The sequence below is a fragment of the Amphibalanus amphitrite genome, unplaced genomic scaffold (genome assembly GCF_019059575.1).
Source record: "Amphibalanus amphitrite isolate SeventyFive unplaced genomic scaffold, NRLGWU_Aamphi_draft 000131F_arrow, whole genome shotgun sequence".
In the NCBI taxonomy this organism is placed as follows: domain Eukaryota; kingdom Metazoa; phylum Arthropoda; class Thecostraca; order Balanomorpha; family Balanidae; genus Amphibalanus; species Amphibalanus amphitrite.
The window spans coordinates 174,483-189,963 of NW_024881626.1; the positions used below are offsets into that span (position 1 = coordinate 174,483).

At 44.4% G+C, this 15,481-nt stretch overlaps 1 protein-coding gene across 1 annotated transcript in view; it reads right to left on the reverse strand.

Moving 5' to 3' along the window:
- LOC122381975 (acetylcholine receptor subunit alpha-type acr-16-like) overlaps positions 1-15,481 on the reverse strand; it is a 51,428-nt gene that overhangs the window by 16,189 nt on the left and 19,758 nt on the right. The window lies entirely within an intron of this gene.

Genomic DNA, 15,481 nt, shown 5'->3' on the forward strand with positions numbered 1-15,481 from the left:
AAAAGAAAAGCACTCAGTAGGTATTGTTTCACACAATCACATACTAATGTGGTCTGGGTCTGAGAAATAGATACAGATACGCGCAGCACCGCAACATAAGATACGAGTTATACAGCACCACCTGATCCCAGCTTTTCTTCAAAATTCGTTTTCCTAACGCCTGCAATGATATGCACGTTGCATAACATGTGTAACAAAAGAAAACATGACAAAAGAAAAGTGTAGGAACTTACATCACCTTAGCTGGCTAAATCGCATGCGTATCAATTGATCAGAAATAAATAGTAAGTTAGGTAATATTAGCACATGAAAGTGACAATTATGTTAATGTTAAGTCAATGGGAGGTGAAAAACCGCAATATCTTGAAAACCGATAGAGATATTAGCCTCAAATTTGGCATGTACCTGCTCCATGGGTATACAAAGCCTACTTTGGACAAGTTGTTTGATTCCGTGCAATATTCACGTTGATATTGCACGATAAAGGTGGAAAAACTGAAAAGTTTGAGCCGAAATTCATTAAATGTCATTCAAACTAGGCGCAAAAAATGAATGGCACCCGCATCTCCTCAAAGTGGACAACAATTCTATGTACTCCGATTTTCCATTTTCTTTTTGCAATGTTGCAAAAAATGAAAGCAAAACTTTGCTCATCTTTCATTTTTTGTGTGAGGCATAAAATAAAAAACCGGCTACATAGAAATGTGCACAGAACATTTCTTCACACGAAAATGAAGTTTACTTTTCAGAAATATCTGAACTGTGACTGGAATTAAGCCCGATTCATATCCACTTTTTGACGGTTTTGTTGGTTCAAGGGAGTGCCGCTAGATGTCGTATGGGTCTCCGCCTCGGTCCCTGCCGTTCCCCCATGTAATAAAACCCGCGAGTCGCGCCGACCGGCGCGGCGGGAAGGGACTGTCAACACACGGTGATTTACGGTCTGGGGTTCCCGCGTGTGCCGGTGGCCGTGAAACTCTGCCGGAACAGAAGCGAACTCGGGGTTGTCGGAGGAAAATACGGATGGTGGGTGGATTGAATGAGATAAGTGGATTTTATATAAGTAGTATATCGATACACAGGTTACCAACTACCAACCATGGCGCCTATACTTTACCTTCTCCCCTAAATAAACATGGGTATTGCATGTGAACTGTGATGGCATGCTTGAATTTGATTGTGGCCAGTCTGTCTTCATACGTCAGTAATATTACAATCGCATAGTACCTACTCTGAAGCTGCATTTGTATAGCGATCACAATTCACAACACGTCGGCAAATAATGTGGTATCGGTATATAGCAACCACATGGTGAAGCTCAAGACCAAGAAGGAAGAACCAGTTCTACTATGTATTGTAATACTCACGGAAAATAATAAAACAGTGCATCAGTAGTTATATATCAGCGATGCATCACACATGTATATCCCCAGTATGGCGTCTGCTCTGCTGACACAGTGCAGAGGCGAAGCCAATGAAAACATACCAGTATAACCGGTACATAATATTGCATCCATGGCATGCATTGACATATTGCATTCGTACATGACACGAAACTGACACAGAACAAGGAGCACAAAATGAGATCGGCATGATGCTGAGCGAATGCTTCAGTTTTGACACGATTGCTGAAATTACCTTAGCCGATGCGTGGTCGACATCTGAGCCAATGATATGTTACATCGAAGTCTCATGCACTGTTGTGAGTCGCTCCCTTTTTTACCCTTTTTGCCATGATGGGATGAGTGACAAAAACAGTTTCAGCTTGTTAGATGTATGGCAGGGCTAGTCGCCTCATCCTGTAACATGCTTTTTCTCTTCACGTCTTTGCCCTTGGGCTCCCTATACCTTGACCGCTCACGGAACGGCATGTACCTATCGTGCTTTGCGGGGATCTATCATTTCAGGCACGATGCACTCATCATAAAATGCCTTCACTTTTTCCAGTCTGTTTGTTTGCGATGAACGTTTCGTTAGCAGCTATGCGCTGACATGACGTTTCGTTTGGTGTCCAGACAAAAAAGTCATAGAACCTTGCACCAGTGCAAGCAAACTGGCACTGAACTTGGGTGTAATATTGGTGACTTTTTTAGCTCAAGTTTGTCGTCAAGAAAAAAACTAGTTGGTCTACTAGAAGACGCAGCCAGTCTTTCCAGTGAAGTGTTCTCTGCACTTTTGGGAATTTCACTTCTACTTAGAAACGATTCCATCAGGAGTGGCGGCCAAAAATGGATGCTTCGGGTGCACTACCAGCCCAATTGGTCTTTTCACTTCAGTGTTTGTTTGCTTTTCATATGCTTGTATAGCTAGCTCCTCGTTGACGCGGCCATACTGCAGAGCAGGTGTATCTAAATCTTTTGTTGTATCGTTAAGAAGTCTGTTCATGATGTTTTTGTTTGACGTTGAGTCTCGCATATTCGCTATTTGGTGAAAGGTTGTCGCAGTGACGCGTTTGCGTCGCTCGTGGTGCCACTCTTCCTTGTCATCAGCAGTGTTCTCAGCGATTTGGGCACGCTCCACAGCAGTGCTTCCAAGGCTGTCTAAGAACTCCTTTGTTTTGAGCTGATATTGCTGAATATCGCGGTCCTCTCGGGTGCTGCACAGCCGGGTCCGTAGTCCCCATCTGTCCCCGCGAGAGAACGCCGGACGTATCTGCTAACCCTTTTGGCCGGATCGTTGGGACGTTGGAGACGTTTCTTTTGAGCGACATTGACATATTTTTTCATGATCTTTGTTGGACTTTTTTGATATTTTTGTTTGAAAACATCGATGTGCATCTGGCTGCCGGACTGGAAGGCTAAAGCTGCTGCGGCACAGCGGTCATGGTACCCACGTTTCTGGTAGTGGTTTACCCGTTTACCGCCGAGGGTTTTTGCCACCTGCGACATCAAGTTTTCGGCTAGGTTGCTGGTAGCGTTGTAAACGACAAGACTTCTATACTTTTGTTGCACAGGGCTGGGTTGTCATGCAAACCAGATAGGACAAAGGTAAGTCATATGCAACATTTATTTCCAAGACGGAAGTGTTGATTATCGACTGCATGGGCAAATCATGCTCTTAGACTACATAGAATACATACGTACTACATGCTCCAGAGTCGACGTCGATAGAGTTTGGACGACTCCGACTTTGACTCCCCAGTTGTTGCCACGACCCCGGACGATTCCAACCCCGAAACCCTGGTATTTAGGACACTGTATGCTGTTGTGCACTCTGTGACTGAGGTCACGGGCGGCGTAAGCCGACTCCAAATATTGACGATAGGATCCATTGTCTGCTTGACCAGTTGGAGGTAGTCAGTTATGGAATGGACGGAGTGGATGGCGTCCGGGAGGGGAGGGGGAGGAGGTAGAGCACTGGCAGTGGCACCGGAGAAGCAAGTTAAATAATCATCCCTTCCATAAGTATAGCAGCCGTTTGAAAAAAGGTGGATGGTTGGTAGGTATAGATAATTGCTCCATCTGTGAAGTTCCCAAGGAACATATTACATGGTTGCTAGCAGTCAATAAAATACAGCTTGCTATAAAAGCAAGCAAGCATACCAATGCCCCGTTTACCTATAGGTAAAATTGATATTTTGTAATATTTGTAGGTAGTTTGTACCTACTTCCAGTCCAGAGTCTACTTGATATGCGCATGGGGCTTAGCTTCAAACGACATGCTTTCAAATGAGAAATAGATGAGAAATGGAATACGAATCTTCCAGCTCATAGTCTGCTCCATCTAAAATAAGATTGTGCGCATGGGGCTTAGCTTCAAATGAGAAAATAGATGCTGAACTTCCCGTTGTTGTTACGGAGCGAGCGAAGCAAGCGAAGTCATTTCAATACATATAACGGATAAATCTCAGTAAGAGCGGCCCGGCCCGACCAGGCCCGGGCTGTAACGCTTTTGAAAGGCTAAAAAAAAAAAACTCAGCAACCGATGGGCCGATTTACTTGCGGTAATTTTTGTAGGGTAGCTTGATTCCTTCTACCAAGTATTTGACTTCTTTCGATGCATGTGGGTGACCCCCTATGCACGTGCCACGTGCAAAACGAAGAGGGGTCATTTTTGTAACAATTGTAATATCTCGGTACTTACTGGGCCGATTGCGCTGAAACTTTGCATGTAGGTAGGCAGTAGGCACCCACTAGGCAATGCATTTTCATGTCCCACAGTTCATGTGGGGTGCTGCTGCACGTGCGCACGTGCAGGGGTCGATTCCAGATCTCGAGAACGGCTGGACCGATTGCGCTCAGATTTGGTTAGCGGTTAGGGATCCGTTAGTAGGGTGCCGTGCAAAAGTCAGTAAGGACCCATTTTGCACGTGCGCACGTGCAGGGTGCCGCTTCTAGATCTCGAGAACGGCTGGGTCGATTGCGCTCAAATATGGCACATTGCTAGAGACCGGTTAGTAGGGTACCGTGCACAAGTCAGTTGGAGGTAGGTATCCCCTCACAATTTCCCACGTGCAAGGCCCACCCTCTCGCTCGCTCCGTTTGTTGTCCTATAAGGCGTTTTACTGGTAGTATGTGTAGCAATGGGAATCTAGCACTGCATTTCACTAAAACAATGCCGTCAGGTCAATCATGTGAGGATATCAGACGCATTCTTGTGACTAGAGCTGCGGCAGACTCAATATTCGATAACATGTATCCATATCAAATAATCAGTTTCGTTCTAACTGGGTAGGACGTACCTACACCAGGCTAAGGACGGCGCCGGGAAGGCCTGTCGAGAGACGTGTTCCTTCCGCGCGGTGTTTACACACCATGATCTCCCTCAGTCGGCGCCGCCCGCCGCGCCGGCGCAGTAACCAAACGTCGTTATCGTAAGGGCCGTGAAATGAGGAGGGGGAGAAGGTCATTAACGTGGGAAAAAAGCGTTCTACCCTGGTGACATCTACTGGCTGAGAATCGGAGTAGTAGTGCTCGGACACCAACGCTGAGCGGAGCCACCTCCGAAGTTAACGCACCCTTAATTAGCCTGCTTTGGCTGGACAGTTTCCTACAGTATGGCCGCTCAAGCCTGCGTCCATCTTATTCGTCTTTAAAATGCTAACCAAATGAAAGCAGACGTCTTTTTGTTACGCTGGCTTTCATCCCAGCTCTGATGTTCTTTCTTCGGAACGTGTTTATCGTGGGGTTCCAGCTCAGTTCCCCGTAAACATAATCTCATATTAAAGTTTCTGAGCTGCTGAGAGGTGTCATCGTCTGCATTCTGAAGCCCAGCATTTATTTTGAGCTGGTGTTGTTTCCTTTTTTCAGACTAGATTCTGTTCTTTTAGTCCGCCATAAGCTATTGTTACTATGAAGTGTGTAATGTGTCATTTTTATCAAGGACGACTTAGCACCGTTGTCATTTTAATGCATCGTTAAATTAATGAAACAATGGTAGTCAAATCCTGACTTGTTTCCGGCTATTTCATATAACTGGGTCATTTCATCATGAGAAGATTAGCCCTCATGAATATTCTGAGTGAGTGATCCTAAAAAGCTGCGTTAACGATAACAGGAAAGTGATGCGATTCCATATATGGCGCTCGCTATTAGGTGAAAGCATTCAGTATACTGCTGCGAAATGATTTAATCAATCTTGATTACCTCATCAATTTCACGCGTTATTAAATCCAACATTTGAGTTCCTTAGTTTCACGATGTTATCCTCCCGTACATTTTCATTTACCTAAATGGCGATTAAAGAGCGACTTCAGGGCGATGGTATGGAACCTGGGAGGGAGGTAAAATGAAGAGGGAAGCCGATGGCTGACTGGAGTGGAAGGCTGAGACACGCTCACGGCTCACCGGCGCGGCGCGGCGCGGCGGCACAAAGCCCCAGCCGTCGCTCGCCGCCCGCGAGGTCTGCCTGAACCCAGACTCGCTCACTCGGCGCTCGACCGACGCCAGGCACGCCACGGTCTCCCCGACGAGGTCAGGTCAAGGTCACAGCACTCTGGCGAGGTGCCGGACAGTATAGGCCCCAAGGCTGACTACGACGGGTACGCATGAACATTGAGCAATGATGGATGTCGTGTTTCCATTTATCTACTAACAAACGGACAAAAGTTTGAAAATCATACTAATATAAATAAATATAGGTATACCTGAATCCTGATACAATAGTTTGAAATAATATGCTCATTGCGCTCTGAATCGATAGAAACAAAGGTAAGACTCGCCTTACGCATAACCGGTAGGACGCCTAATAATCGACCTGACCTGACGTTACCCGACCTCTCCGAAACGCAAAAACTCATAATTTGTGAAATACAAAAATGCCGCAGAAGCCCTCCTTGTAAAAAACGCCAAGATGGGTGAGGGTTTAAGTATAACGTGGCATTTTGGTATAAGGGAGCCTTAACGATGCACATTTTAGTTTAGAAATTTAGGTTTAGAAGTCCTAACACCGGAAAGAGTTCACCGAAAAGGGAACTTGTTTCCGATCGCATTTTCGTGAGAATATGGTGTTTGACGTAGTCCAGCCGGTAGTCAATATTTAGGCGTTCGTATCTACATCACTCCTCATTGTTGGTTAATGGCTAATGCTTTTCCGTTGACATGTTCATTTTTAAACCATATAAATGACAAACTGACTCCTTTTTTCATAGACATATAATTTCAACTGCGTTTTATGTTGAAACGGTTGCATAGATATCGCTCGAAACCAAAAGCCATTGTTCAAATTGCTGCAGGTTTTTCTGCCCAAATATACTAAATTCCATTTTAGTTACTTATAAATAGTTATATCAAATTATTACGGAAACGATTTGGCATAAAAATGAGTAAAAACTGGTGCATATCATTGGAAAATTACCTAATGACGACAAATAAAGAATGGCACTCATGCTGATCACTATCGAAAGGTCGCCTCAGGCTCCTTCGTATTCACTCAGCGAAGCTGGGCTGACAAAGGCCACAGCGAGAGGAATGCAAATGAGTGCTGTTTATTGGCGTGTGCATCAGAATGTAAATTATCTTGATATAAAAACATCAAAAGAAGAAGAACCTTCTTCGTAACAAAGTCTCCTTTAATCATTATTTGCGGCACGAGGTTTAGTCGGGCTAGCCTAGAATACATAGCCTTGACACCTTTTCAAACGGCTCCTTTAGACTCCTGACTCCTGACGGACTCCTGACTTTAGACTCCTGACGGGGATGGTCTGCGGTTGGTGGGAGCATCCGCAGCCAGTTGAAGTCAGTTGAGTGGGACAGGCCGTGTCCGGCTTTGAAGGGCACGTTAAACTTTGGCATCTAAATTCTCCCGTTACCAGGAATTGCGCGATCGGGCGGTAGGAGTCGGGGTCTACGCAACAAGCTCTGCTTAGCGTGGGCCTCGGCTCTGTCAATCCGTCCATTCAAACATTCGAACTAAATTAAAAAAAAACGAGGTGGATTGATACTGGATGAAGAAGCTTTCCTACATGCCGGGGTATGTCTTGATATATTCCTGCCCGGGGCCGGGATGATTCAATAAATGTCACCGAGGTTTTTCAGCGAAAACTCCGAGGGCCGTTAGGCTTGAGGTGCTTTTCGCTAAAAAAGCGAGGTGACATTTATTGAATTCCCGGCCTTAGGGCTGGAAGGTGTTTCCCATACCTGCCAAAAAGCTCACAACTATAATTGATAGTGACGTCAGCAGCCGTGTGGTTCAACGCGTTTAACCACACCCCTTGAACCACACGGCTGACAATATTAAAGCACTGCATTAAACTTTGAAAAGTGTGGTACAGTGCACGTGCCATTAAAATGCCTGGATGTTTCGATTTAATCATGCAATGTAGCAGGTATGGGAAAAGCAAAGCACGAGCCGGGCAGTAAAACTATGACCAAGAAACTGTCGGTGTCAAAATGCCATGTTAGTTGATAGGCCGGGCAGGAAACAAAAGTTTCCTGCCCGGGTTTACTGCCCAGGGCAATGACCTCTAAACTACAGTGTATCGCATTAGCCCAGAGGTATAATTGACAGGGAATGTATAATTGACATCATTAATGCATGATATTTGCCGCGTAAAATTAGAAAATTAACATTTTTTGATAAAAATATCTGCTCTGCTTATCAAGGGTTTTGAAATATTTTGTATTGGCTACAAAGCCGAAATTATGGTAAGATATGCGCCTATAATCGAAATCCGTTTATCGCTTGTTGTCTGATCTTCGTTTGATATGTCCTCTGATACCTTGGGCCTAAGTTATTGCGGTATTATTTGACAGTTGTAGTCCTTTCCTCGAAACAAACATGTAAAATATGGAAAATATAATGTATTTCACGAAAGTTTAGCCATAGGGCATCAAAAAAGTACGATTACATAAATAAAGAAAAGATTCTTGCAAGAGCACTGGAAAATTCAACGTTTAATCACTAGAAATATTATGCTTTCTTCTTGTTCTTATGTCGTGGCAAATTATTCATGTATTATGTTCCTTGGAATTTGGATATCCAGTTGTTATGCCATTCTGAGGTAATATTTTCAGAGACGATTCCGTTTGAAGTAAGGTATTTTGATGCATTTTCTTCTATGAATTTCCTTCAAAGCTTTATCTACAGCAGTAGCCCAATCATTGTTAGGAATTTATGGACAAAACAATTGTATAAGTGTCACCAAAACCTGTCAAAACGTTTTAATAGGCATGCGGCATGTAGGAAAAATCTTACTGACCTAAGCCGTACGAAATTATTTGGAAACGAGGTTTGCAAAATTGACGGAGGCCCGAGTGCGGAGCACGAGGGCTGGAGTCAGATTTAGCAAGCCGAGTTTGACTCCAGCCCTCGTGCTCCGCACTCGGGCCTCCGTCAATTTTGCAAACCTCGTTTCCAAATAATTTCGTCGGCCCGGTCAGTAATATATATTCTCACTTGGCCCGCACCGGGCCTATCGATTTTCTACATACGGCCCATACGGCGAGGAGGGCGAGTAGAGACCACCCCCGATTCGCCCCAATCATACTAGAGACTCCCGGAAGAAACAAGATTGCGTGCTGGTACGAGGCGCAGCGGCGGTACACAATTTCAAGTTCTCCTCATCTGGGTCAGCCGGTGACCGCTGAGGTCAGCTCAGGACCAGGTGCCCTACGGTACGGTTTTTTGTTTGAATTACTTTACCACAAATGGTTGCAGAGCCCCGATTTTGGCGCTGTCGTGTTTGTCAAGGTCACGCACATTGTTGTTTCGCTGAAGTCAATTTAAGATGTTGACCTCAGGCTAAGGTCAGGTGTAAGTCACTCAGGTCCCAGAATTGATCAAAGGAGGTCATTGCTAACTACCATTTGATTCGTTTTACTGTTGGTATTTTGGTAACCATTTCAATACTAAGAAAGTCAATTAAAAACATCGCTACATCAACCTTTTAGCTGGAATTTATCCAGACATGCAATATTAGGTACTATACATAGGTACTATATAGGCGGATGAATGGCAAATTCCCTTTAGTCACCTTCAGAGAAACTGCCGACAAATAAGGTAAGGTCCGGCTACGCCACACTGAGCGCTCCAGGGGTTTGTACGATGATCTTCCGTCATTAGCAGCATGCTTCCGGTACTGCCATATATAGAACCTACTTACTTGTACTATTTTCTCATGGTGAATTGCGCGGTTCTTGCGTGTCATTGGCGAACTAACTTACGTAGCACCTAGTTTTTTTTTTTTTTTCTCCTCTCACCTCTTTATTATTAAATTTAACGAAACACAAGGACGTACAAATCACTTATGCAACACACACAAGCTACACGAATCACAATCAAAGAAGGACATAAACATGACACTGGCCCACATTCACGACACCAACCACACAGGCTTTGGGCGGCAGGTCACGACCGATGGCCGGCGGATAACGGACGCGCGCGTCGCGCGTCGACGCTTCGTGCGTCGAGGCTGATTTCTCTGCGCACAGTGTAGCGCCGCACTGCGTACACATGCCATAAAGTATGCACGCGACGTCCAAGTGCCGGCACAACGACCATGTGAATTTATTTGCGGACAATATTCACTGAAACAAGCCTCCGTGGTTCCTGTATACGACTTTTTCCCACTTTTCCCAAAATTGGTCGAGCTTATCATCTTTTTTGGCAATCGCTTTTTCAATTTCGTGTTGGTTCATGACCATTTTTATCGCACCTTCTACACTTGGTTGTTGAGTAGAATTGTTTTGTAATTTACATGCTACGATATACTGCTTGCACAATAAAATTACTAAGTTAATTATATTTGGACTGGACGCACTACCGAGAAGCACCGTTTTGGCGTTTACGAAACTGTTTGGAAGTCGAAAGGCCGCCGTTATCTTACCTAGCACCTTATCCCAGATTTCGCGAACATCAGTGCAGCGATAGAAGAAATGTTCGAGCGTATCTACCTCAAAACATTTCAGGCATAATCTGCTACCAATAATGTTTCGTGAACATAGGAATTTACGTGTTGGAATATATCTGTGTATAATGCGAAAATGCAATGATTGTAATTTAGTAGACGTTGTTACTTTGTACGGTATCTCGTACATATCTCCCCAACAATCAAAAGAAATGCCCTCTTGTTCCCATTTGCATTGAGCGGTAGGTGTTTTAATCGTTAACAACTTTCTGTATATGTGATTACACATGAGTGCCCTCAAACAAACTTTCAAAGTGGCACTCACATTAATAAGGCAACATTTTCTATCATCTGGGTCCAGCATAGCCCTGGTGTTTAGCCTAACCATTTGTTTCCATTTGGACGGTATTGCATTTTTTATGCTCTGCAGTGTGAGGAAGTCAACTCTTAATTGTGGCATTTTTTCCTTCAGTTGACTGAAGCTTAGCATACTTCCATCGGGCCCAACTAAGTCATCTACTATTTTAATGCCAGCTTCATACATTTCCTTTTGAAAGGCAGGCTTCCCTCCAATTAATACCGTGTCATTATACCAAATCGATTCAGCTCTTGCTTGGAGGGCTTCGCAAGGTTCTTTATAAAATAACTCTTGATACTGGCCGACCACTTGTTTATAAAAATCAGGAATGTTCGACTTTTTAACTAAGTGCCTAGCGTTACGGTTCCTTAGCAAATCATCAATGCTATACTTTCCTATGCGAGCCTGAATAATCTTTCTCCACTGCGAGTCCACATTTGTGTACATTCGTTTAACCCATTGCAACCTTAATGCATCATAAAACTTCAATGTATCCGGCGCTTTTAAGCCACCCTCTCTAATACCTAGGCACAAGACACTGGCGGCAACTTTCGGGGGTCTTCCCCTCCATAAAAACTTCATAATCAAACCTTGAATCGTTTGTAGGTCTACCTTAGGGATGCTCACAGAGGAAGCTAGATACACTAGTTGGGATGCGACAAGCGTCTTTGAAATGGTTATGCGTCCCTTTAACGTTAAGTGCCTCTGAGACCAATTGTTCAGCACATTCCTAATCCTTGTAATAACAGGTGCTACGTTTTCTTCCGCACAGTCAGCGACGGCGCTGTGGGTGATGCCAAGGATTTTCAACTTCGAGACAGCTTCAATTCCTTCCACGGCCTCCTTCCTAAATTTAGCTGATCCTACCCACATCAATTTCGTTTTCGTTCTGTTTATTTCAAGTCCAGAAACTTTTCTGAATTTGTCTAATACTTCTAATACTCTATGCACCGACGCTTCAGAGTTCAAGAATACCGTTGTATCATCGGCATACATGCTCAATTTTACTTCGATGCCAGCAATGGTAATTCCCTTGATTAGCCTATCTCTTCTTATCTTGTTCGCTAGTATTTCTCCTACTAAGTTGAACAGTAAACCACTCAGCGGAGAACCTTGAAAAGTACCGCGACCGCACGCAAACCAATTTGACGTAAAACCGTTATTGCAAACAGCCAGAAGTGAGCCGTTATATAAAAGCTTTATCCATGCTATCAATTCAGGACCAAAATTAAATGCTTTCAATGTGTGCCAAATAAACTCGTGGTTGATTGAATCGAAGGCATTTTTGTAATCTACCGCTAATACTGCACCTCCTAAGTCATCTGACTCACAATAGTTTATTACATCTGCTATGAGTCTCGAATTCTCACCAATATACCTCCCTTTCAAGAACCCACTTTGATCTTTGTTTACCAATTTGTCAGCAACTTTCTTTATTCTTATCGCAATCACTTTGGCAATCAATTTATAAATAACATCTAGGAGACAAATGGGTCTCTTATTTGACAGCAACTTTTGATCACCTTTCTTAGGTATTAGCGTCAAAATCCCTCTTCTATGAGTTATGAATAATTGACCGTTATCTTTGGCATCGTTAAAATAGCTCACAACTATGTCCCCAATCTCATTCCAGAAGAAAGAGAAAAATTCGGCAGAAAATCCTGAGATTCCTGCTGCTTTATTTTTAGCCATGCCAAGTAATGCCGCACTGCATTCCTCTTTCGTTATATACCCTTCACATCTATTTTTCTCTTCCTCCGTTAATCTTGGGTCTTCATCGCTCAAGGCAAACTCATCTAGATATTCTTCGTTAGTTAATTGTTTTGAATAAAGCGATTGAAAGTGTTCAACGCACATGTTGAGAATAGGTCGATTACCTTGTATTAGCGATCCGTCATCAGTTTGGAGGGTGCTTATCGTTTTTTGCATCGCTCTCTGTTGTGCAGTTCTCATGAAATACCTTGTTGGCTTTTCCCCTTCTTCTGTCCATACTGTTTGAGATCTCAAAATTGCTGCCTTGCCACGGTTAATTTTGATCTCATCTAATCTTTGTCTGGTATTTTCGTACTCTTTGACCAGTTCCTCTGTCGGCGAACTGGCGAGCTTTGACTCGCATTTACTTAATGCGTCATATAAAAGATTTTCTGTGCGACGTAGCTCGTACGCAATTTTCTTACTTCTTTTTATCGCAAGCACTCTTATGTTGCTTAATAGCATATCGATTATCACTCCTTTCTGAATGTTTTGATGATAAGGTTCAGTTTTTATCAAAGCTTTATTTATTTCAGACTTAGCTGCGTTAATGAATTCATCATCTAAAAGAAGGGAATTATTGAAGCGCCACAGACCGGGCCCTCGGGGTTCATCCGAAAAACAAAATGTTAACGTAATAAAGCTGTGGTCACTCAGGATGCCGGTATCGATATGGGCTTTTACTACATTGTTGTTGATTATCCAGCTGCTTACAAAAATCATATCAATTCGAGACTGCTGCAGAGGGTTTATTCTCCTCCAAGTAAATTTTTTCTCCGTTGGGTGCAGTGTTCTCCAAGCATCTTCCAGAGAAAATTCTCCTATCAACTCTCCTAGTTTTTTACTAGCTCTGCTTTCCCGGAAGGAATGACTGTCAGTGTCGAGTGAACTTAATCTAATATTAAAGTCTCCCGCCATAACTATTTTAGCACAACTGAAATCAGTCAAGACTTGTCTCAGTTCATTTAAGAAATCGCATTTTACGTTTTGATCGTCAACGGCAGGTGCATATACCCCTAACAACACTACTTTATTCGGTATAGATCCAATTTCCACACAGACTAATCTTCCTTCATGATCAGCAAGTAATTCATTGACGCTATACTCAAATCCACCCGGAACCAACACAGCAACACCTGCTTGTCCTGACTCTGAACCATGTGAGAAGAAAATTTGTCCCTTCCATTCATTCTTCCATGTGTTTTCCATCGACGGTCTAGAGTGTGTCTCTTGAAGAACAACGATACATTTTTTGTACTTTATTCGAAGATGACGAAAAATGGATCGTCTTTTGGTGCGATTGCGTAAGCCTCTCGTATTAAAGGAAACCACCGAAACTTCCTTCATGAACCAGCCGGTAGATTTACAGCAAGGCTATATGTTTTAAGAGGTCTTGGTTGTACCGGCACCACCGCGCGGCACAGACAAATATGGCAGTATATGCACGCCAAAGGAAACCTAACACGTATATCACCAGTAAAACCATCATTTACAATGAAAAAAGAACTCAATACCTCTAGACCCCACACTTCCCATTCCCCTAACATTACGGCCGTCCGCAGGCTAGTCATATGGACCTTCTACAGACACAGCAGTGCACGAGCGTGCCGCTCCGGGCAGCAATTATCGACGCATAATGGCAGATAACTTCTCACAACAGGTTAAATGCGTCTAGTCAAAAGTCTGATACGTCTAAGCTATCTGTTACAGATCAGAAAACTTTTCCAAACGAGAATATACGTAGAAAATTGAGATGACACGTAAACAACTAAATACATAAATAAATGAATAATAAAAATGAATATCTTATGAAAAAAGCATTTCTATATTATCTTGCAGGGTTCACTAATACAAGACACAAGAAATTCGTCTAATACAGGCGTCATTGGTTAGCTGTACGTTAATGCTAGAAGACAAACATCTACCAAGAATCATCAAGGCGCTATTTAGGAGCACTTACTTCAACGACCAGTAAACGGACCGAACCCGGTGACGAAGACCTGCACCGGAAACGGTTTCCGGTGACCGCGCACCGGTCTCACCGGGCTCAGACGACTGACGTCACCGGGTCTCCAGAAGCGGCGACCGCCGGACTGTTCGGCACCTCACCGCGCGACTCCGTCGACGGCCTCGCGGCCGACACCGGCTCGGAGTTTGACGCGGCACAGGATTGCGCTGCAGTAGAACCCGGCTGTGGGGCACCGGATGAAGACGAAGGCGTTGATGTTCCCTTACCGGGCCCGGCCGAACGTACATACGGCGATGACGCCGCTTTTCCGCCGGAGGCACCCACCGCAGGGAGGACGCACGAGTGAACAGAGGGCGGCGGCGGACGGCCACGGTGCCGAGTCGGGAAACGGGAGCCGTCCAAGACTCGCCGGAGGGCGGCTTGATCAGCAACCATGATATTGTCGCCACGTTTCACACGCCGACAGAACACAACGCCACGTCGAGTGAACACCGACGCGATTTTCGCACCGTTACAGGGCTTACGAGCCTCGAGGAGTTCATTATAAATTGCTCTGTTGCTCGGGGTCAGGCTCTCATTTACATAAAGAGGTGACAGCCTTTCCTTGCGCGCTGAGTGAGCACTGCCGGAGTTCATGGAGAAGCGGCGTTCATAAATAGAGTCACGTACCCGCTGTTTCGCGAACTTCACGATCACTTTGTCGTCGCCCTGAAGGCGATGTGCGGTCTGTAAGTCCGCAGCGGTCAAGCGGATGTCCGGGTCGCGTTTGTTGATAACATCAACGACTTGTTGTTCGATCTCTTCATTTGGCCGACGCTTCCCGAAGTCCGAGCAGGTGAAAATCAGCGAAGTCATCCGCCCGTTCATGTCCATGGATTCTACCTGCTTCTGCAGCTCAATATTGACGTGAACTTGCATCTCTAATTGTTCAGATAATCTTCTGATTTCTATGTCGCGATTCATTTCTTCACCCTCAAGAATGGAGATCCTCTTTTCAAGCCGATCAAATTTGGCCTCAAACGCAGAAATAACCTTTTGTATGCCGTCGCCGATCATTTGCTGTATGGCGCTCAGCGTCTCGGTGTTCAGCCCCACCCCGGCCGGACCGGACGCCGGG